Source organism: Ptychodera flava, chromosome 12, assembly GCF_041260155.1.
Source record: "Ptychodera flava strain L36383 chromosome 12, AS_Pfla_20210202, whole genome shotgun sequence".
In the NCBI taxonomy this organism is placed as follows: domain Eukaryota; kingdom Metazoa; phylum Hemichordata; class Enteropneusta; family Ptychoderidae; genus Ptychodera; species Ptychodera flava.
In genome coordinates this window covers 7,725,589-7,748,435 of record NC_091939.1, presented here as the reverse complement: position 1 = coordinate 7,748,435, position 22,847 = coordinate 7,725,589, and the positions used below count along the sequence as shown (strand labels likewise).

General features: G+C 36.8%; 1 protein-coding gene across 1 annotated transcript in view; it reads left to right on the top strand.

The window, feature by feature from the left end:
- The window catches only part of LOC139144876 (FACT complex subunit SSRP1-like), a 53,958-nt gene that overhangs the window by 23,524 nt on the left and 7,587 nt on the right, over positions 1-22,847 (top strand). The gene's annotated exons all lie outside the window — the stretch shown is intronic.

Genomic DNA, 22,847 nt, shown 5'->3' with positions numbered 1-22,847 from the left:
ATTGATATCAAAAGATTTTGACAGATCCTCAGCAGGAATGTCGACAAATTCTCAGGGGGTTTACTGTTTGAGCTGAGAATCTGGCACTACACTGTTCATTGTGAATAGTCTTCAAATAATCAGATAAGCACTATGTAAATATTGAGCTTTCTCCCCTTCGAATCTCATTCCACTGTTGTGAATGCATTGTGGTTGAATTCAGACTGTCTTTATGTAGGTGGTTCTATCTGGTTTTAATATGTTCGCTGCAGAACTAAGTTGTCTTTAATGGGACAGATTTACGTCAAAATGAAAGGAGGGAAAAACACTTCACCTGTCTGTAAAGTTTTGTGATTTGTGAAGTGGAACAACCTTGGCATACTTGATAAACGTGACCCGTCCTCTTGTAGGAAATCGCCTTGAGTGTTGAGTGAGGGCGCTGTTCTCACCTGGGGTTTGATGACAATTTACATACAATGCCTAGAAGCAGCATACATATTTATGAGCAGACAAACAAGTGACAGATTTCAAAACCGACCATTATTTTTATTATCTAATAGAAACAATTTAATGAACATGGAAGCAGTCAATATACATACCCTTCCTTTTCTTGTTTATTCAGTCTATTAATTTGCATCGTGCTGATGACAGACAAACAACCCTTGCTCTAGCATATTGTCATTAACAAAATATAGAGCTCGTATGTGATTACACTGTGGAGAGGTCCTTGATTTAGCCCTTTGCCTACTAATTCAATAAAAGATCTTGTTTATTTGATTATCAAAGTGTAAATTTTAATGGCTCAATGTTCCAAAATTTTCATGCTACAATGGACAATTTCTATTTCCCCTAACATGTCGAAGTTAGCAGTGGTGTGACTGAACTCTAAAACGGAGAGTAGATGACGTTACTTTCACGTAAGAAATGTCATGTTTTGCAATTTGTAGAAAGGTTAAGTGTACATCTGAGCCATCAATCTTGCTACGGCAATTGCTTTCACCTTTAAACACACCAAAACACATGAATTATTCAAGGATATGGTTTGACTCAAAACACATTTAAAGTTACTATAGTGAATCTTGTCACTCTATATTTGTTTGTACTTAGGCTCAGAACGATATTTCATAGCTTCTTAGACATGATGCATCATTAGTATATTATAATTAGCTTCGCTTGTGAAAGTTGGAAGTTGGTATTTAAGAATCTCAAAGCGGCTGAAAAAATTACAGTCAGAGTAAATGTTACATGATAATTTTTGTAGAACTTGACTTTGTCTATTGTAGAAGTGTATTTGCTTCTCAGAAGACTATGCTGAGATTAGTTTTTCTGTGGTTAGAAAGCTTCCGTTGTTGTAAATGTCATTATCAGTGGTCACAGAGCGTTGTAGGTCATAGTGGAATTCCTTAAAACACCCAGGGTAATTCAAAGTGTTTTCTGTTTGCCCTTTATCTGATGTCAAATATTGGAATCTCAATCGCTGTTATACGATGCCATTCTATACTGTCAAAAGAAATCTGATAATATGTGGTTGCGTAATCCTCACGTTACAAACAACGTTGATAGAGGCGTTTCTATATCTCAATGTTCTGTGTTCATCAATATTTACTTCTTTGTGGTGTCAAATCTATCGAGTTCATTTGGAGCTCTGCAAGTTCAAAAACTCTTGTCAGTTGTCTCTTTTGTTTTCATATCTTGTCTGTCATTCTAACTCTAATATTTCCTGCATGGTAAATATTTCTGTAGGCTGTATGTCTGATGCCCTATAACAGAATCTGGTTCATCGTGATGACATGCTTTTCTGTCCAAATAGACTTGTAAGAAGTTGTGTAATTGTCACGTTGCAGGCCATGCTGAATTGAACAAGAGTATTTACTTCTACATTGTGTGTTCATCAGTGTTTACTTTTGATGAAGTGTCTGTCCAGTTCATTTTGACTTCTACAAACTCCAAAACACCGTCAACCAGTCAGAGTCTGGGACTCTAAATTTTGTAGTCATAATTCACATATTTCCTACACAGTGAAATTTTCCAGAAAAAAAATTAAAGCTTATTTATCACGAAAGTGTAAGATATTGCCCACAATGCAATGTTCCCCCCTCAGAGAGTGATGGATGGCGTCACTGAAGGACCCGTGATATTGATCCTAAACCGTGACTTACTTATAACTCAGAGCCATACTGATACATTACTCTTAATTCCTGTGTTTAAATTCTGTCTAGACATCTAGACTAAAATTCATTAAATTCATTTGTCAACAGTAAAATTGCTCATTGTTTTTTTATCTGTGGAACAAAATTGTGAGATTGTCATTGAAAAGCTGTTTTCAATTCAAGGCATTTTTGCCGTAATAAACACAACATCCGTACTCAGATTCATCACTAAGTGGCTGTGGATGAACTTCTTGCAAGAAATGGTTTGAACTGCCAGGATATCAAGTAGTGCACTCACTGGTAAATAAATTTCACCTGGCAGTTGTTAGGCGCTGTAAACCCATGAGATAAAGGAGATTTACTGGTACAAAGCACACTTCATCACTGCATTTCATTCAACTGGAAAATTAAGCCCAGCACTGAGTAAAAGTCTTTAGCATTTAGCCGGATGATGCATCAGGGCAGATTAAAGTCCTCCCATTCCAACCATGTATGGAAAAAATGCCATTTCTCTTTCATTGTACATTTCTGAATTACCCTTTGACAGTTTTGTCGAAATCTGCATTCATGGACATCAGCCGCAGAGCTAGTTACTATAATATAAGCCCATAAATCTGGTGAATTGGAAAAAAGTGCAGACTTGCCCTTTTTTCTGATGAAAATGGCTCTCAAAACTACAAACTGATGATAAACTTATTTTATTAGATCATTTATATAATGTACTTTCTCCTAACTGAATTACTTGTCAAATTTTATGAAAATGACAATTGCAGAAATTGATTTAATAGCATGTCTCAGTGCAATTCTGCGGCAAGGATAGAATATGCGAGTGTTTTATACGTCCGTATCCTTAATCTATTTCTGCTTCATCATGAATATTTTTACGCCTGAATAGCAAAATCTAAAAATTGCTGCATTCGAGGCAATTTCACATGAAATATAGTGGCCATTCAAGATCTTAAGCCTGTGGCGACAAATACTACAGTGGTAATTCTCACAAAAATGAGATGTTGTGAAGATCTGATTTTCTCTTCAACTTCTAACGAGAATGAGGCCACAGTAGGTGTAGTTTGCAATGCTGTCACCAATTACCTACCTGTTTGTATGTATAGGAATTCTCTGTCTGCTTTCTAATTGCAAATAAGATCTTTAAATCATGCCCAAACCCCCTTTGGTCTATGAATAATTACCAATTTTTGTCAAAAATGGTAAAATTTGATAATTTAAGCATTGCCAAGAATCCATACACCCCAACGAAGCAAAGATGAAATCAAGGTAACACCCCTGTAGGAAGAGTGGGTTCATCCAAGCTGTAATCACATTCAGCTACACAACTGACGATCTGTAAATTCACACAATAATATTCACCAAAGCATGAAGAAAACCCCCTGCGACATGTTTCCAAATCTGAAGACCTACAAGCTAGCATCACTGACCCTCTTCAACATGACTTTACCGAACACGAACCGCCGAATGTTATGACTTTGTCTATCTTGCTCCAGGCAAAACAAAACTGTCCATCACAATAAACCTGTATTGCGCTTGCCTTTGTGTTGACTGTGAAAAAATTTATGGTTTAGATAACATTGAGCAGATTGAAATAAGCAGGTCTCCTGATGTTGCTGTGCGACTGAAAGATGCACTAACACTGACCTACAAAATCTTCAATAAAAAAATTGAATAAATAAATTGTTTTGATTTTATGGCAGGTTCAAAAGTTCATTTGTGCTGACATCCATCAACGGTACACATCTTCATTGTTGATGTGTGTCGTGTTGTACAGTTCACAGAATCTATTCCATAGGTAAACCATAAATCAAATAGAAATGGATTCACAGTGTAGATTTTTGTGTGGTCTTTGGGTTTTTCGCTTCAATTTTTTGGACAGATGTAGATGACTGGATCTTCAGTAACATTTTTGTGATACTCCGGGCCCCTCCCCTCACCTGTTGTAGACTTTATATCAAGGAGAATCCTAGTTAAAAAGGACGAAATCTTATTAAATGAAGAAAGCAAATATTTCTCCAGAAAAGTTCATCAGAAATAAAGATTTCTTAAGCACAAATTCAATAGGCAGACACATGGCAAAGTAGATGTATTGGGTCAAGAAATACATCCTTCTTAGTGCCAAGGAGCCTTCATTAACATTTATTATCATGGGGACCTCAACAAAAACTCCTTTGTTGAGGTGGCTGTGTATTTTCAATGAAGCTTTGATATCATCATAAGAGCTCTAATCACCAAAGCTGGATTGCAAAATATTTCTGCTCTAAATTCACAAACTAGACTACCATTTCGCAGTGAACACATTCCAGCACTGTAAACTGGAATTGCTTCTGAGGAAGGCAAGCAACCTGAGCTCTCAGAATTTCAGCATTTCTTTTATCAATGCACATTACAGCCGTCATATTCCTTCAGTTACACACTCAGGATTCACTTGATCCCAAATCATGCATACAGTGTGATCTGCCCCTGGGACCAAGCTTGCTCTCTTTGGACACAATGTCTATTTTGCATCGTTCTGGCATCCTGAAACACACAGACAGACAAGACGTTCCCTGAGCTCTGCTTACAGGACAAAACAGCTACAGAATGCATGCCATAATTTCTGACATTATCCAAAATATTGTGTATGAACTAAGAGCTTCTGAATGACAACACAAAATTATTTTTAACACTATGACATATTCTGCCTCTGAATGCATGATTTGATTTACATCTATGGGTATTTCAATTTCATAATATGAAATTGCCCTCCCCTTCTTCCCCCTCTCCCCCCCCAAAAAAAAAGCCAGCAATTTTGTCTTTGTCATGTGCCTACCTCCTAACATTTCAACACTGCTTTTACTCAGCAAAAAATATCGTACAATATATCTGCAATAAAACATGAAATGATTCATATACCTGTCACAGCTCTGCTGTTTTTTCATAACAATGTCAGCAATCGATCGATAAGATGAAGTGTACTTTTGAAATTGATTACTCTGGTTCCAGTATCTGATGTACCGTGAGTTCTGTGTGACTGACATTCATTTGGAGATGTACCAACCGACCCATGTGGATCACCCCCGTGCTCACATAACAATCATTTCTGATAAAACGTGGAATAAAGTACACTATGTACACCTAGCAAATTGTTTTTATAACAAAACAAAATATTTTCATCATTGTTATCAAATTGTTTTCATCAAAACTGAACTTCAGCCTAGTGGACTTCAGAAAGTGTTCTAGTAGTCTCATATCCGGTCAATTATGGAACTAAGGTTGAGGGTACGGTGTTTTTATCCCGATAAAAGTGAAACATGGTGGCATATCGAAAGTGTTTGAAATGCTTTTTCAGCTAGCATGCATGTATGGCGAAGAAGATTTCCAATATTTAAGAATGAATTTCAAAATTGTTTCAAATGTCTGTCAGGACATGAACTCAAAGTTGACACAAGTGATTTGAAGAAGTCTTGCAACATAGATAACCGTTTTTCATCACAGTCAAAGAGATGAATATTCTTGTTTTCAAAAAATGTGATCGCAAGACTTCATGCTGTGGTCTGTGCAAGCAAAAGATGCAAACAGACCTGCCTTCTCAATTATTAAAACTTTCATGATTGACAATTTAATGGAGAAACGACTTCAAGGGGACAAATATCTTAACATGGTACACAGAGTTCTGTGTTATCTATCCAATTCACACCTCACAAACCGCTGTTTTGCGTTGAATTTTAAATCGGTTCAAATAATTTGCCTTCTGTATATCTCATTTTGACTCTGCCTCTTTAAAGGTAGTATGGTCTTCAAAACTGAAAGACTTACAACTTTTGCTCAAACTTTCCTTGATGAAGCTTTCAACCATATTCTCTGACCAAATCAACAATAAATATCGAGGGTCACAATGCAAAGTTTGGAAGTAGGGAAACAAATTTCCCAAAATTTTGCAATATTTGAAATTCAAAATGGCTGTCATCCCTGTATTAACCCTGCTGGGGGGAATATTAAATTTCAGATTTTCGAAAAACTAAGAATGTGAAAGTTTTCCTTTCTTAATTAACACTTTCACTGCGTAATTAATTTTTATACGTACATTCCTGTGCGTAGTTTTCTATGGGTATATGGCCTTATAAATATTGATTTACATGCATGTGCTATATCTTTGTAATTATTTGAGTATTCGGGACAATTTTTTCAGTGAGTATTGCAATATGACAGAGCATCATAAAAATGCACAAAAGGTCATGTGACACGCCTTGAAGATCACGTGATCATGGCGGCCATATTGGATTTTACAAAAAAATCAAAAAATGTTGCATTTTTTGTTATTTCAATATATAAATGTATTTTTCTCAGCGTAACACTTTAAAAATTACCACTTACGTTTTATCAACTCAAATTCAGTAGGAGGAACACATACGCTGAAACATATTCCACGTATATGAGATTAATATGCATATTTATTACAAGTTCATCTTCGAACACAGGTATCATCTGACATTCAAAAGAGAGCTATGTTCTATTTAAGCTTATACCGGGGTATACTGGTAGCCAGTCCGATGTGTAATTGTCATTGATAGATTGATGTCGTACAACATCCACAGGATACCCCATCAACGTTTGTGATGTCAGTCACCAGTCCTTTGTCGCACTTTGTCGCATGCTCAGATTGCCTACCTTCCTGTCAGTGTCTTGTTTGCGATCTATGTGTTTGCTCAACTGGTTTGGGAACATATTCAAGTTCTGTATTAGAGTTGTAATTTGAAATTTGACTTCCGCCATCTCGTCGAGTTCAGTTTCAAGACCAGTGACAATTCCGCTATTAGTGTCTAGAAAAACAGGCTCTAGGGCTTTGTCGGTGTTAAACTGTGCCCGCATCACCATTTTTAAATACCCTCTGAGAGAAAAACAACAACCGATCACACAATCCTTACAAATCACGGCCGAGAAATGACCGAATATGGCGGTATTTGTTTACAAATTTTGCGCGCATGCTCATTTAGGTTTGACCTCTACCTCGTTTACTACGCTAGGCTTGAGGACATAGTCAACAAACATGATGTAGATCAAACAAAGCCAACGTATATCGAACGCATATAAACGCGTACGTTCTTGGCGCGTTTACGCGCCTCCCGCAGTCTGGCCGTTGGCGCAGAATGCGCCCTCCCCGCGGTGAAAGTGTTCCTTTCTTAAAAGGTGCCCTTCTCAATCCCAGGTTCTGGCATTAGCGAATGCGTCAACAGCCCATTAACAGTTTATCATTCTTTTGTTTTCCATGGAATATTTCATCAAGTAAATAATATTTATATTAGATAAATCTGATAATTGAGCAGGGGGCTTTAAGAGCTTTAAAATGAGCCCCCCCACATGTGTTGGATCAGAAAAGAATTGCAGAAATTTGAGAGTCTGATTATCTGTCTCTGAGGCGCGTTCTACCTTAAGGAGGAGATTTCACTTGCAGAGAGTGATTGGCTCTGTGGCATTGAAAATGTAGGTTAATTGCATTATTTATTTATTTGCTATGTTAGAGGTCACACTGCCTGCATGGGTTAATGAATGGAAATTGACACATTTATCCCCAGCTGGTGGTGTTTAATACCCTTCAGTGAAACCCTACACATGCTTTCTCATTTCATTGATTAGTTTTGAAGGCAGTTGGAATGAGCTTAAACATCCAATTTGCATACAATGGCAACGTCTACAATAGTAGTGACAGTGTGCGAGTGCCATCTGTTTGAGCGACCTGTTTATGTCTCTGTGACATTTATCTTGTCAAGAAAGACAAAGCACTATTTGAGGACTTTTTTCAATAAATTTGTTGTAAATAAAATGTCACTGTGCCACATATAGAAACATTAACACTTATCCTGCAAGGCATATCAGTTCCCCATCTGCCAAGTCAGTAAAAAGCGGTATTTAGCCAAAATCATATGTATTTTCACCTGACACTGGACTTGGTATGTTATAGCAGCTTTAGGCTGTAAAAGTCATGATGACAGTACTGGTATGTATGTTTCCAGGGGCTTCAAATATTCAATTTTTTGTTAAAATGCAACATATTAGACCTGTCATGCGTCACTGGTTTTAACGAACTTGACCTGACAGTGAAGAATGAACTTGGCAGGATAAGGGTAAACGTTGCAGATATCTCCAGCCCAGCAGTCCATCTGCACCAGAAACTAACAGCATAATCTACACAGTCAAGATGTATGCTAATAAGCCAATGACTTCATACAAATGGAGATGTCAGTGTGAAGCTTTTAACCCTTTGAGTGCTGTAATTTTTCCCACCAAAATTATAGTGACACATTTTACCAATTTTATGAATTTTTTGTAATTCTTTTGAAAATTTTGGAACAGTTGGACAGTACATATCATAAACTCCAGTTTTTGGTCAAAATTTTTTGGAAAAATCAGAACAAAATGTTTGGACCTGAAAAAAATTGTTAGGGTTATATTTTATAAATGCAACAAAAATTACTTTGGCGCTCAAAGGGTTAATTCACTCTATTTTATATTTCCATTGATTTCGATTGTTGGAGGTCATGAATAAATTAACTTAAATGATTTCATCATGATATTCATCGTGAAAACAGAAATATCGCCACAAAGAGTGTGTTTCCCCTTGTTTGTCAGTCAATTTCCTGCGTCAGCATGTTCTCTATCACTTTCTAATGGGCTTGTTTATCAGAACCACCTTTGCTTCAAGTGGCATCTCAAGTCGTTAACATGCATACAATTGTTGCCTAGCAACTGATGTCACCATGGCGACATCTGTGTGCTGTCACAGTTCTGTAATATGCTATGACCCAATATGCAACTGAACAACTCACAAACCGTTTGAGCTTGAGGCTAGATGCCCTGCCAGGTGTGGCATTGTATACAGTCTGAATAATTTATGGAAAGTCAGGATACTAATGCCAATCTTATTCCAGGGTCACGACCTCTAGTCTCATCAGCATAACATGTGTTGATCTTCATGTGTAATATTTCTCTTAAGTGTGGCCCAACACAGTGGTAATAACTGCTCGAAGAAATGGAAAAAAGGACAATTTATCAAATCAATGACCACTTTATCATGTACTCACAAATGAGGTTGCAGTAGTCCTTAGGCATCTGAGATGAAACTAAGGACGCCATTTCTGACAAATGGAGGGATACTTCTGCAGAGCAGCTGTTCAAAGTCAGATTAAATAAAATTACCTTCTACTGAAGTCATGCGGAACGTGCACAGACTGTTAGTCGCTAATGGCAAGGATGCATGCCATCTTGCTGAGTTGGAAAACTTGAGTGTATATACAATTTGTTGTTTAGGTTTTTCATCCCTGATTTTTCTGATCGGGCTCCCAAGTTTTTCAAAGACTCCCATTCCTCTACAGTCTTGTCTGTGGTCATTGACCTCTGCTTCTGTTTTCATTCGCCAGCTCTTCTCAAACTGCTTGAGACTTTGCCATTTCCGTATTATTAATTATCAAAGTAATACATGTATCCCCTACAAATCCATAAATAGTCAGGTAAATCTTGATAGATAAACCATGTTTCCTGTTTACAAAGGAGTACTGATTTAGGCAATCATCCGACTGCAATTATTCAAAATAAGCAACATTTTAAACCTCATCCAAAATAATGTCAGAGCTAACACACTGCAAACACTCTCATCCAAGGTTTCATGTTCTCATCCAAGGTTCCAGATCAGATTTCTAATTGATTATCGTGTATTTCAGATTTATTTTAGTTTATTACCGTATGTTTTTTGCAAATATGTATGATCAAGAATGGCCAGACGACCAGATCAGTCTGCATGACCATTAGCTTTATCTGTAAGGTAGAATGTGCCTCATTTATAGATTCTCAAACCCAAATTTTTCACAATACTTTGCTTTTCAGCTACTTTGAGCACTTGTCTTGGAAGCCTGTGGATTAAATTGAAGTTTTCATCGTCTTGTCTCTATGAAAATCATAAAATTATTCTTCACAAAGCTAATGCAAGGAAAGGCAGCCATTTTGAATTTCAAATATCTGTAACTTTTTAGTACCAAATTTGCAAGGTGACTCTAGATTTTCATTGATGATTATGAACAAGAATGATTTACAGTAATGTTTTTCGTGAGGAAAGTTTTGGCAAATGTTTAGAGTTTTCATTTTGAAGGTGCGTAGTATCCCACGAAACATACGAAAGAGATCACCTAACAAAATTCTTGACAAATACAACAAAATAAAAGTACAACAAAATAATATCAACAGTGTAAAGTATATACAATTCAGCGACAGTTGCATGCATTACATAGACAAAGATATTCTTTTTATACATAATGGTATTCAACCATACGTATACTGTATCACACTAACAAAGGCAACTTTGGTCACACTGTCATCCATTCATTGAAATAAACTTTGTTACATTATACATTAATATGTACCTGAATACATACAGACAGACATGCACACAGTGAGTGCAGTACATGTGTACTTACATGCATACCGTGAAACACATATGCATGCATAAATACTGACACACATACTGACACATCCATGTACATCTGCATTCATGCACTAACTTAAATATGTATATCAGTGCACGTTTGTGTCATAGTGATCAATCAATCTCCATGTCTATCTCTATTAGTCTTATCAAACCACAAAGTTAAAAAACATGTCAATCATAGAACATCCACTCCACACAAAGTAGTTCACTTCGTACATTGATATGGTTACTTTGAAGTTGTAAATATTATTGTTCTAAACACACTCTCTATCAAGTACCCGAATACAACGCCTTATGTTATTTCAGCCTTGTGTAGCATTTTGTCACAAACTACTGCAACTGAAGATGCTTGCTGCCAGTAATTACTGATTCCACTTGGTAACCCCATCCCAGTAACATTGTTCCTAAAAGTGTTGACCACATTGTGATCGTAGTATCATGTAATTCAACCCCAAAACGGTTCTCAGGGCACTGAGAACAATGCTTTCAGAAACACAATCCGAGAGAAAGTGTTATGCATTACTTCAAGGTTTGTCAGTCAACTTTTTCAGAATTTTATCTTTGCACAGTGCAAACTGAACTATCTTTCTTTTGTCTCTCTTGTGAGATTAAAAAAAAAAAGAAAAACTGCATGGTTTTCACTGCAGACTAATTCATACAAACAGTTACTTCAAGGTTTGTCAGTCAACTTTTTCAGAATTTTATCTTTGCACAGTGCAAACTGAACTATCTTTCTTTTGTCTCTCTTGTGAGATTAAAAAAAAAAAGAAAAACTGCATGGTTTTCACTGCAGACTAATTCATACAAACAGATTTTGCAAGTATGGTCGAGTCAAATTTTCTAATCTCTAGCTATCGGTATTGTAAATCATTCGGTAAATTTGTTTTCCAGGGTAGTCATATTTCATATTTATCATTTTTCTATGATTAATATGCAAATACACCTGACCAGTCCCACAAATTGAAACATTGGATTACGATGATAAGAAAAAACTTCTGTTGCAAAGTTGGTAGGTCCTAATATATCACTATGGATAGTATGGACATGTACCCAGTGTTTTGCCCAGGAATTGTAAAGGTGGGACACAGTGTCCCATGATTGTCAAAATAGGGGGACACTGAGTTACAATAGGGGTCAATGTGTGAGCGAAGAACGCAAAGCAAAGTAAAGTCACCAACGCAGAAAGGTATACATTCATTTTAAAATTAATATTGCTGGACGTCTCCTATAATGGTTTGTGGCAAAGTCATTTTAACTGGTTGTATTTACAGTTTCGAATTGTAAAAAAAGACATCATCATGATAAAATCAATTTCATGCGCATTTTTCTTTTATGGTGATTCTTGCCAGTGACTGCATTACATGTGTTTAACAGAAATAAAGAAGATGTTTCATTAAGCTTATGACTCCAGAACTAGAAGTGGTTGAAGACAATAGTTTGATGTACATTGTAACCTGGGTTTTTATCATTACTGCTATAAAGTTCTCTTCTTTTTTATAATTGCTCCAATGACTGACAATTTTCCCTGAAAATTGCAAAAAATAAAGTTTTGAAAACAAAAATATCTGAGAGAACTCCTTGATCCTCATGACAGCAATAGCACATTGCCATAAAGCTGTTTTGACAAGCTAGGTGGTTCTTGTTAAGATCAGCTACAATTGAGCTAGGGGGTCTTGACTATATAAGGAATTCAGCATGGTGACCTCGATCTCTCTGGCCTGCAGACGATCGGAGAGTTGTATGGGATTCCTTCTGGGGAAATTTAAGGCAAATTACTACTTTGAAAGTCAGGGATATAGTGTTTCAACAAAATTGTAGGGTTGATGATATTTTTAGGTGAAGTCATGAGCTTCCAGTACACCAAAATACACGTACAGTCAATGCCGTTTGATGCCATGTGCCCGGGCTAGTGACTGAAAATTTGATTCTCCGTACTTCACTGTACTAGCATATACATGTATTTACAAGTAAAAGTTTCATTCAAAGTTGGTGGTCAATAAAATTTGCTTTGTGAAAAGTTTGTTGTTCTTTTTACAAGCCTTCCACTTCCGAAATCATTGCCTGGTTATCGGGATCGTACGTGGCCTGGTATTTGAGTCTGTCCCCAAGGCTGCAGGGCTCAGTGGACGCACATCGCCTTGCTCATACCCTGAATCGTAAACTGTAACAGAGTAACTGATTTTCCAATAGTGTTTACATTGTGACGAAAAAAATAGACTAAATTTTAAATGTTTCATTGTCTCAATAGAGAAGCAATAACTGTACGGGCTATCAAGTATGTAATTTGGTAGCTAAAAAAGTAGTCTCTCTGTGGACGCTGGACTTACAATTCTAGCCCTGATTTTAGTGCGTCCCTGTGACCCATGTCCGGTATTTTTGCGGGACATTGTTGCTAATTTTGCGTCAAAAGACGCAAGAACGCACTCTGGGCAAAACACTGGACATGTGTATGTGCGTCCCTTTGACGCACTTCTGGAATTCTTAACAAATACGGTATAACAATCTTATCGTCTAATTTCACTCCAAAGAAGATAAAAAAATGTGAAATGTTGACAGACTTGATAGATGGTGGAAACTGCAGTGGAGTTTTGTATCCAAGTCAAGTAGCTTGTCAGATGATGTCAATCATACTGTAATCATGATCTGAATTATCATGGATTTGTTTTTGTGGTTTTTCTTGGCACTAATAAACCCATATTGCTTGTCAATTTGAATTGATGTATGTCTGTTTGTCACTGCTGCAATGCTAATTGCCCAAATTAGGATAATAAAGGTTGATTGATTGATTGATTGACATCAATTTTTATCATGAAATCACCCCTTTGCCTCTGTTTCTCCCTGTACAGAGGTGAATTTCTATCTTATAGGACATAATATTTACACAGTTGATATCGTGATGAGTTGGATATATAGGACATACCAGTATTGGACTTTCATCAAAGCTTTGTAACTGTGGATGTGTTTCCATTCTTTTTGTAAAATTCAGTTTTTCGTCCTATTCCTTTAAGCATGTAGAAATGCTTTGTGTTCTGTTAGTCAACACAGCCAGTATAATTTATAATGTCAGATAACATTATTGACAACTGAATTTGGGCCAGACCAGAAATCATTTTTCTATCAAGAATAAAGGTTTGTGTGTCAACATCTCAAAGGGAGCAGATTAAAAAAGATGCACTTGTTCTATAGAAAATACAAGTGAAAGTATTATCTTGAATTGAAGCTAACGGTATAGTCTCTTTGAGGGTATAATGCTAGCAATGTTCCTGCATATTTGAGTCACTCTGCAAGGTTTCTGCTCTGTACAGGACAATCATAGTGTCACTGTGGTTCCAAATACTGTTATCTGTGTTCTATAAACTTTGCCAAAAACACTTTGTCGGCTCCATTGTGCTGTACCAATTCCCCTCCAATGACAGCCAAAACCACTTTCAAGGTACTTGGAGTTGCATCAGTTCATATTAGTATTGTTTTACCAATAATATGAAAAGCTTTATAAAGTTTATATGTAAAAGCTGTGAAAAAAAGTTGTGTTCAGTTTCCCTGCCATTGACAAAACTTACCAATGACATCTGACCACTGAAAACACGCTTTTCTGTGAAGGCATCTTGTCATTATTAGTTTTCTCCAAAGGGAACATCTGCCATTCCGCTGTGTGTTCATGCATGTTCACCACAGAGACTTACCTTGAGTGCAGCCATGATCTCACATTGTTTCTTGCAGACTTCATTATCAGTGCAAATATCATAATCTATAAATAATTGTCTTTAAATGAACCCTTTCATTAACAAGTTACAGTACACACACCCCCTCCCTTTGTTTTTAAACCTTTCACCCCCAGTTCCCTGTATACAGGTCCAACTTTACCATAGAAACAATGGAGTTGGGACAAACCATGGCGGTGAAAGGGTTAAAAGTGCAGTACAATCCGTATGCTAGGAAATGTTGTAGTGCATTGCAAAAGGATGCAGAGAAATCTACACAGATTTCACTCAGAAATGAAATGGATTAATATTCTCACAGAACAAGTCTTTTGCTGCCTTCAGAATTTTACTGATTCGTCTTTAAGTTCCCGCCTTGACGTTAATATCATACTTTACCGACCATGATCGTTACATAAACTTTGACAAAGCCATTGTGTGCTGGCAACACTAGCACTCAACATGACATCTTCATTATAAAATTTTCATGACTTAAAAGTGAAATGTATTCTATTTCCTCAACCCTGATATCATTTCACAAACAATAGTAGGCATGTCATGCCACACCACAGGAAGACTGTAATACGATACTTGACCAGTGCCATGAACCTGTTTACGTTGAAGATTACCGATTCACTCAAAATACATATTTATACACAAGCTGTGCTTTTCCTTGGAGGCAATGACAGTTGTGTAAGGACAAATCTCTCTGAATAGAAAACAACGCTGATACTTACAGATTAGTGAGAATAAACCAGGTTATCTTTGGAATGGAAAGGTAAATTGTATAAGTAAGATCTGTTAGGAATAATAGTATGTTTTACAGGAATTGATGTCCTCTGCCATGTTTGTGATGTACAATTTGTATTTTCTTTTCTTTTATTTTAAATCAGTGTGCAGTAGTTTTGAAGGACTTGGCTTCTATTTCGAAATATAGAAGTAAGTTATTTTTGACTCTGTTGCGTTTTGTTTTGCTTTATTTTTTTGCAGTCGTGTATTTAAAACAACATTATTTTTTAAAGACAAATTGCATCCCTATAAATAAACCCCAAAATATCAGGACAGTGGTATTTGTCAACCGTATAAAAATTATTTGAAGAGCTGCCCACGAATAGTCGGATCTTTCATAGAAAAGATGCTACTTATTGCACCAAGTTAAAAATTTTGATCTTTTAAGATTCTGTCACAAACGTATCTTGCTGTGTCAAATTCAAGTGATATTACTGCGTTTTAGTGTCATTATCCATGTACAAATATTGATCACTAGCTTCATCAATCCATGAGAAGTGCATCGTGTTCAATTTATCTTAGATGTCATGTCTACATCCACAACAATCGGCTTGTCATTCCTCAGGAGTGTTGTAATAAAATGTTTACCAGTGCATTGAACTTCTAACAGATACTGCATTTCAAGGTCTTGTCATATCATGATACAGAGATGAACCATTAGATGGGGGGAGGTGGAGGGGGGGCTTGTCAGGCTTGACTTATAACATGCAAAATTATCAATGTAATCTTATATTTGAAAGATGATTTTGGCATCGGGAAATATTGTTGTGCTTGCAAAAGCAGCAAAGCAGCAAAAGAATTAACACTTTCTGTCACCCTCCCCGAGTAGTAATGGTTGTTCCCCCAACAAGAACAGATGTTCAGATTATGAGATAGAGCAATGAACTTGCCCAAAACATGCATAACATATGCTTTATTGATGTTTTCTATCTACTGTGTAATCAGAACAAACAGCACGAGCAAAGGACAGAATTCACCGGGGACCTGCAGGGGAGCCAGTTCTCTTAAGAATACAGAAAATCCGCCACAAATTTTATGGTCAAAATAACGATTATCAGTGAGTTGATGTAGGAAACTTGAAGCATAGGGGAATAAGTGCCTCGCAGGGAGTGTCGTTGTCATGGGAACATGTTGGCAATGTCAGGAGGGTTGTGTCGGTATTCTTGTCAAGCAGATTCAAACACATGGGAAGAGAAATTCAAAGAAGACTGGGGACTTTGGTTGCATGAAATGTATGACAGTGTTTAACCCACCAACCCCACCCCCCCTCCCCCCGAGATTTACCAATTTACAGTTACCTCCCAAACGATGAATTTGATTCCAGTTTGAGGAAAGAGAGAACAAACAACATTTTTACAGTGCTGTATATTAGACACTAAATGCCTTCATACAGATCAGGCACTAAGAAAAGCTGAAGGCCAAAACCCCTAAAGCTGACCTGTAAATAATCCAGGAGAGAACATATATTATAAGCTTCTTCCATGCCTGTAAAACAGGCAGAAATTGCTACATCTTTCATAGAAATAAATTTTCATGAAATATTCAAGACACTGTTAATTATCATTATTAGTTCCAAATGAAGAGTTCACATTCCAGCAGTGAAACTCACTTCAGGACTATTGAGCTTTTATCGCGGCATTGGCTTTTAAGTCGCTAATGGAAAGAGAAGACGTATTTTTCCCAGGGTAGGCAGTGTAATGCTTTTCCAAGGTCAGTGTGGATGTGTTTGCACTCGGAGGAACATCCAGGTACCAGGAGGAAAATTCAGTGCAAATATTGCTTGGCAATGTCAATGACCTGAGATGCCAGCCCTGATGTGTGCGAGAGATTCTGTTTTGTTTACAAGCCAGTGAGTTCCTGTGTTATGAAATCGCTACAACATGATATCACTAGTTGTGGTGGGCAATCACAGAAACGTTAAACATTTTCAACAAACTCTACAAGCAAGAGAAGACTTCATTGGAATAAATGTGCACAGACAATTCAACACAATTTTTAAATTTGATAAATATTAATAACAAGAGTTTATCATCATTAATACTCGATTCTTCATTTTCATTTGCATTTTTTTTTCGTTATTTAAAGTTTAAATTTTTAAGTGAATTCAAGTGATTTTTTATAGGTTACACACAAAGTTATTTGTTTAATGGAAGTATATACTCATGAACCACACTGATGGTTCTGGTGTTTACTACTGATAGAAGCATTAAGATGGGAAGGTAAAATATGGTGAAGGTACCATCAGTAGTTAACATAACAAGGTTTAAGGGGGGGGGGGGGGGGAGGTTGAAGTGAAATATGAACTAGGGAGTTAACCTGATTCAGAGTAAGAAGAGATAATATAGCAGGCAATAGGTATTTGTAAACATGATATTTGTTTTCTGGAACAGCCTCTCACAAAATTGACAAAAGCTTCAAGCAAGTTCTAATGGGGAGGAATTCATTTATCTATGCTTTGCTATAGACAAGAAATATTTGCAAAAATCTATGGTACGACCTAAGTAATAATGGAGCATATTGAATTTCAGTTTACAAATTACCTTTTTCTCCAGATATGTACATCTATCCAACCATCCCTACATACTCATAGTAGTATATTTGCAAGTGTGCAAGCTGAAGAATTTGTGCAACTTTCTTTTTCAGTGAAGGCCAAAATTCTGTTTGATGACCAGACTATTTTAAGCCCTGATCACAGATTTGCTACTTGATAATGCACCGAACTAAGAAAATAACAGTGGAATTTCACTGCCATGTCAGTGTTCCTACCTTGTCCAATGTTAGCCATGTTTCAAAATATATATATATATATATATATATATATATATATATATAAGTTCAATTCCAAACCCATTGTCACTGTTACTGACAGTTTGTTCCCAGTGACAATGTAAATACTTTTTACTGCATTTAGATCGCTTTTACCAAAGTATAATAAAATGTAATTCATATATTTTCCTCAGTCTTGTCATGTATAATTGTGCTATATTTGGTCACCATGGCAGTGAAATATCCAAGCAAAGCTGCTTGCTTTGTTTTGTCAGCTGGTTTGTTTTGTGTTTGGCCAACTAACCTAGATTATAGAAGTTTTTTTGATTGCATCAACATACCTCTTGTTTCTGTAGGTGACCTATGAACCTACTTTACTCCATGCTGACAAATTGGTGACACCCCATGCAATAAAACACCTATTTTTAAAATCTGTTCGAGACTGTAAATCTTATTTCAAGTACCACTGTTTGCTATATATAAGAAACCTGTTCCTTTCTATTGATTTTAACTAAAATATCGTAAAATCTTTCCAAAGTATGTCATAGAAAAGAGCTTTCTTTCAAACAAATGCCGAGTTCAGGTATTTTGATCATGATTTGTATTTCATTCACCTCAGTCTGAAGATTTTGACATTCCATCGGTCTGTTATTGCAAAGAGCTCTAACTGGCAAGCACAAAGCATCATGGGAAAAATTCCACAAGCCACACATCGCTGTCCCCCCCTGTCAGACACTTAAGGTTTATGTTCATGGGGTGAAATAAAGTTTAAAGCCATAAAGGTGTGGAGCTCGGTTGCATCAGACAAAATAGCTGACAGATTTAATCATACATTGCAAATGGCATTTTGATGTTTGCATCAGTAATCTATTTTACATTGTGTAACAAAGGTGCTTGGATCTGTTCAATCAAATTATACATTGTGGTCCCGTAAATGAGGTATCAGTATCTTTGTTTCAAATTTATGCAAGTTTTGAAGTTTGCCAAGTAGGTCATTTCTATAAAGGGTAGTCAGTGAAGAAAACATGTGCGTGTTGCATCATCAGATGTATCCCCTGTATTTGGTGCAAGTACCTCATTTGCCACGCATAATGTTGCCAAGAGCACTTGATAAATTGAATGTTTTAACTAATGCAAGAGATGGTGGGCATTTTGAATTTTAAATATCAGTAAATCTTAAGAAAATTTCTGTCTGCGGTACCAAACCGTTTTTACTTGATTCATGATTTTGACAGAAAAGTTGAAACTTTCCTTGAAACTTTCCTGAGGAAAGTTTGAGCAAAAGTTTAAGTCTTTCACTTTCAAGGGACGTACTACCTTCAGAACCAAGTCTGTCTCTCTGAAAAGTGAATTCCACCTTTTTGCCACGATTCGAATGTTACCAAAATGGTCTTCAATTCATCCTTTTTGTGATTTTTTTTATGAATTTATGAATGTGCAATCAGAGAATGTGATTTCAATTGACTGTTAATATGATCTTGTGTTAAAAAAATTAATATTACACGGATTAATAAAAGTGTTCTTCCACCAAAAAAGCAGAGCTTTTGCTCCCGCAGGTTTCTTTTTCATGTTAGTTAAATTATGTAATAGTTCACCAAAATTTATGAACGCTCCCTTGCAAGTCACTGGTAAAAACAGTGTGAAATGATGGAACGGGAGACAGCCAATCCCTTGGGGTGGGAAGTCAATAGAAATATGAGTGATATTTGAGTAATATTTCTTGCACGTTGTCAAGAGCACTTTCAGTTACTGCGATTCAAAAACATTACACTGGCGCCAGGAGTGTCTAATGTGTTTTGAAGTCCTTTGATAGCCAGTCAGATTTGATTTATATCACAGGCGTTTTCTTCTAAGACATGAGGACAGTAACACTGCATATGTGTCAGCAGGGTTAGTGCATGTTATGATGTGTCTGGTATTTCAACGTACATCAGGAGTAAGACTATTCTCAGCAGTAGTGAACAAAATTAACAAATAATTCATAAGCAGTGACAGGTATGGCCTCCTCAATGTCCAAGAAGAAAATGCCAGTGATGAAATCAAACCTGAGTGGCACCAGGAGTCTGGTTGATGTATTTTCATGTCCTTGGATAGCCAGTCAGGTTCAACTAACATTTTCTGCTCGCACATTGTAGAGACAATACTTGTAACTGTCGATAATATATTTGTTGCTTTTGTTCTGGACTGCAGAGAATTTTCTTCTTCCTGATGTATGTTTAAAATACAAGGCACATTATAAAATGTGTCAGCCCTGCCAATATAAGGTGCTGTGTACAATTTATGTAGTGTTAATGTAGACAAATGAATTATCGTCCAGACTAAAATTCAGTAGCCCACAATAACACTAGACATTAGACATGAACAGGCTGTGTTGACATGTGGAATACTGGGTATTTTTGAAATGCTTTGAGTAGAAGAACAAGAAGTTTTATTTTATGAATAGCACAAAAATACGTCAAAAATAACAGCAAATTGTCCCTTTTTCACTATGGTATTTAACATGACAACAAACTGATCATATTCTCAAATACCATGCCAATATTGTAAAAGCCACAAAACACAAAGTTGACAAGTTGTTTTTCGGAGTTGTTGCTGACAACTCAATTTTAATAATGCCAAAGGTATCAAGACTGTCCACCGTTGTATTTGCAACACCAGTACAATTCCTCCAACACACATTCAGCAAAACCTTCTGTTACTGTTATTGTGGTTGGTCAGCAGGGATGCATAAACCCAAATATCAATTCACGAAAGTACGATAACAATAAGAGCATTGTCACTCCAGATGAATAAATCAAATCATTATCATTTTCCGATGGCCATCACAGCACTTGTTTTGATCGCAACTCTGTTTTATGAGTTCTCCAAGGACTCTGTCTGATTGTAGATGACGGTCAATGATAACTCTGAACATCTCTTTCTGAATATAAGCATGCATCCTTGAATCACTCACTGGACAGATGTCCTAAATGTCTGGAGCTCCATGGGTCACTCCAAACTGACCACATGATCTTTCTTTAATAGCCGGGTAATCTGTGCAGTTTGTCATTACAGGTTTGATACAGTAAGTCTGTAATATCACACTGCTCAAACGATTACACTACTTTTAGCGTATCATAAACTAGTTTTAATTCTATCATGTATACGTACCTTGAGCCATATCACACAATTTGATAGAATCATGGGGGTGGGTGTGGGGGGGGGGATGGCATTGACAATATAGGGCAATGAAGCAAGTACACTGTTTGATTATTTTTGTTAGACAATTATTCTCAAATCCTGCCTTCACAATGGCCATGGCCCATCCTTGTTCTGTGATCCATCACTACTCCCTTCACCTATCATGTTTTTTCGGATTTGCAAATAGCTACTTTAAACATGGTAACAACCCCCCCCCCCCCCCCCCCCCCCCCATACTACCCATTGTTAACTGTTGGAAAGTGGACCTCTGTACAGGGAGATCGGGGTGAAAGAGTGAGATCTCACTGTAAATATTTCAGAGTGAAGTTTCAGGTACTGTTGTGACAGATATGCTGAGATTTCACCCCGGCAACTAACAGGCCATGGTACTTCCAGAGATAAGAGTCTGTCACAGCTAGTATGACAGCACTGATTTGTGAGCTGTGAGAGCCGTTGGATAACATGGTTGTCATTTGCCTTAAAGTTTAATACACTTGGAAAAAAATCAAAACAGGATCATCCACAAGCCTAATATTTGAATTATGGCATCATAAACTGGCATTGTATTCAAATATTTGTCAATTTTATAAAAAAATATGAACAAGGTTCAACAAACTTTTTACAGGGTATCCCCACCGAGATGTGTTTGGCCAATCATGGAGTTTTGAATCCTCCATTTCTTATTTTTGTATGTATCAAATTTATGCCACTGAAACTAAAACTTATCCCTCCCTACATCCATTCTGCTCAAATTTGTTCAATGCAATTCAAATTTGTACAGCAGCATATGTAATGTTCAAAGGAAAAAATCATGTGACAACATATGCAAATGCAGTACTACACCTTGTAACCAATCAAAAATGTTTATCAGAAGTCAAGATTTTTTCATTGTTTAGTTAGCAATCTATTTTCTATATAAATATAACACTGAATAGAGTCCTTCCTATGTGTATTAACATTCAATTATTTCAATCATTAACCCGAAGGACCTTCATTTTGTAGTCCTGCTTTTACACAACTTTTTATTGTTCTTATGAGTTGAAAAGCAAGATTTACAGTTTTTGAAAATAGTCTTCTAGTCATCTTTCTTTGTACACAATACGTCCTCAGATAAACTATATGCCTATTGAAATTATACTTAGATACTGGCTGAATCCCCGATGTGTGTCACATTGCTGATCCTCTGCTTTCACACAGCGGCATGTCCCATGACTCCCTTCACTGACCTTTTGGTGAACTGTTACCCCGTGTCCTTTCATGAGGGAATCAGTTCACATGAAACGTACATGTTTGTTTTATAATCAATGAAATGGTTCATTGATAAGGTTAACCTGTTGTTAATGAGCTGACCCACTTCATCGGGGTCGACTTCAGGAGTGACATACATAAATTTACCTGTATTTTTGTTGCCTGCTGTAAAATTTTAAAAAATCACTTTTCTTTGCAGTGATCAAACAAGTAGAGCAATCCATCTTAGTCTGCAAATATCTTAGCCGTATTTGGTCATTTTCTTTCACAGTTTAGTTGTTTTTGACTAATCCCTGAGTTCACTGTACTTGTATGTAACTGGATGTTACTTGCCTCTTGGCAAGAAAACCACAGTGCAGCATGGCAAAGGCTGAAACGCACCCACAGACACACTGTATACCTCATCATTCATGAGAATAGAAGGCGGCGGCAGGGGTCATGATTTCTAGGACAAATCTTTTCTACCATATCCCAGAAGACAAGCCTTGTGATCCAGTGGTAAACTGTGTCACGCTTTTACTCTGTTATGAAAAGGCATGGATGCATTGGACTGAACAGCTCAGCTAGAGA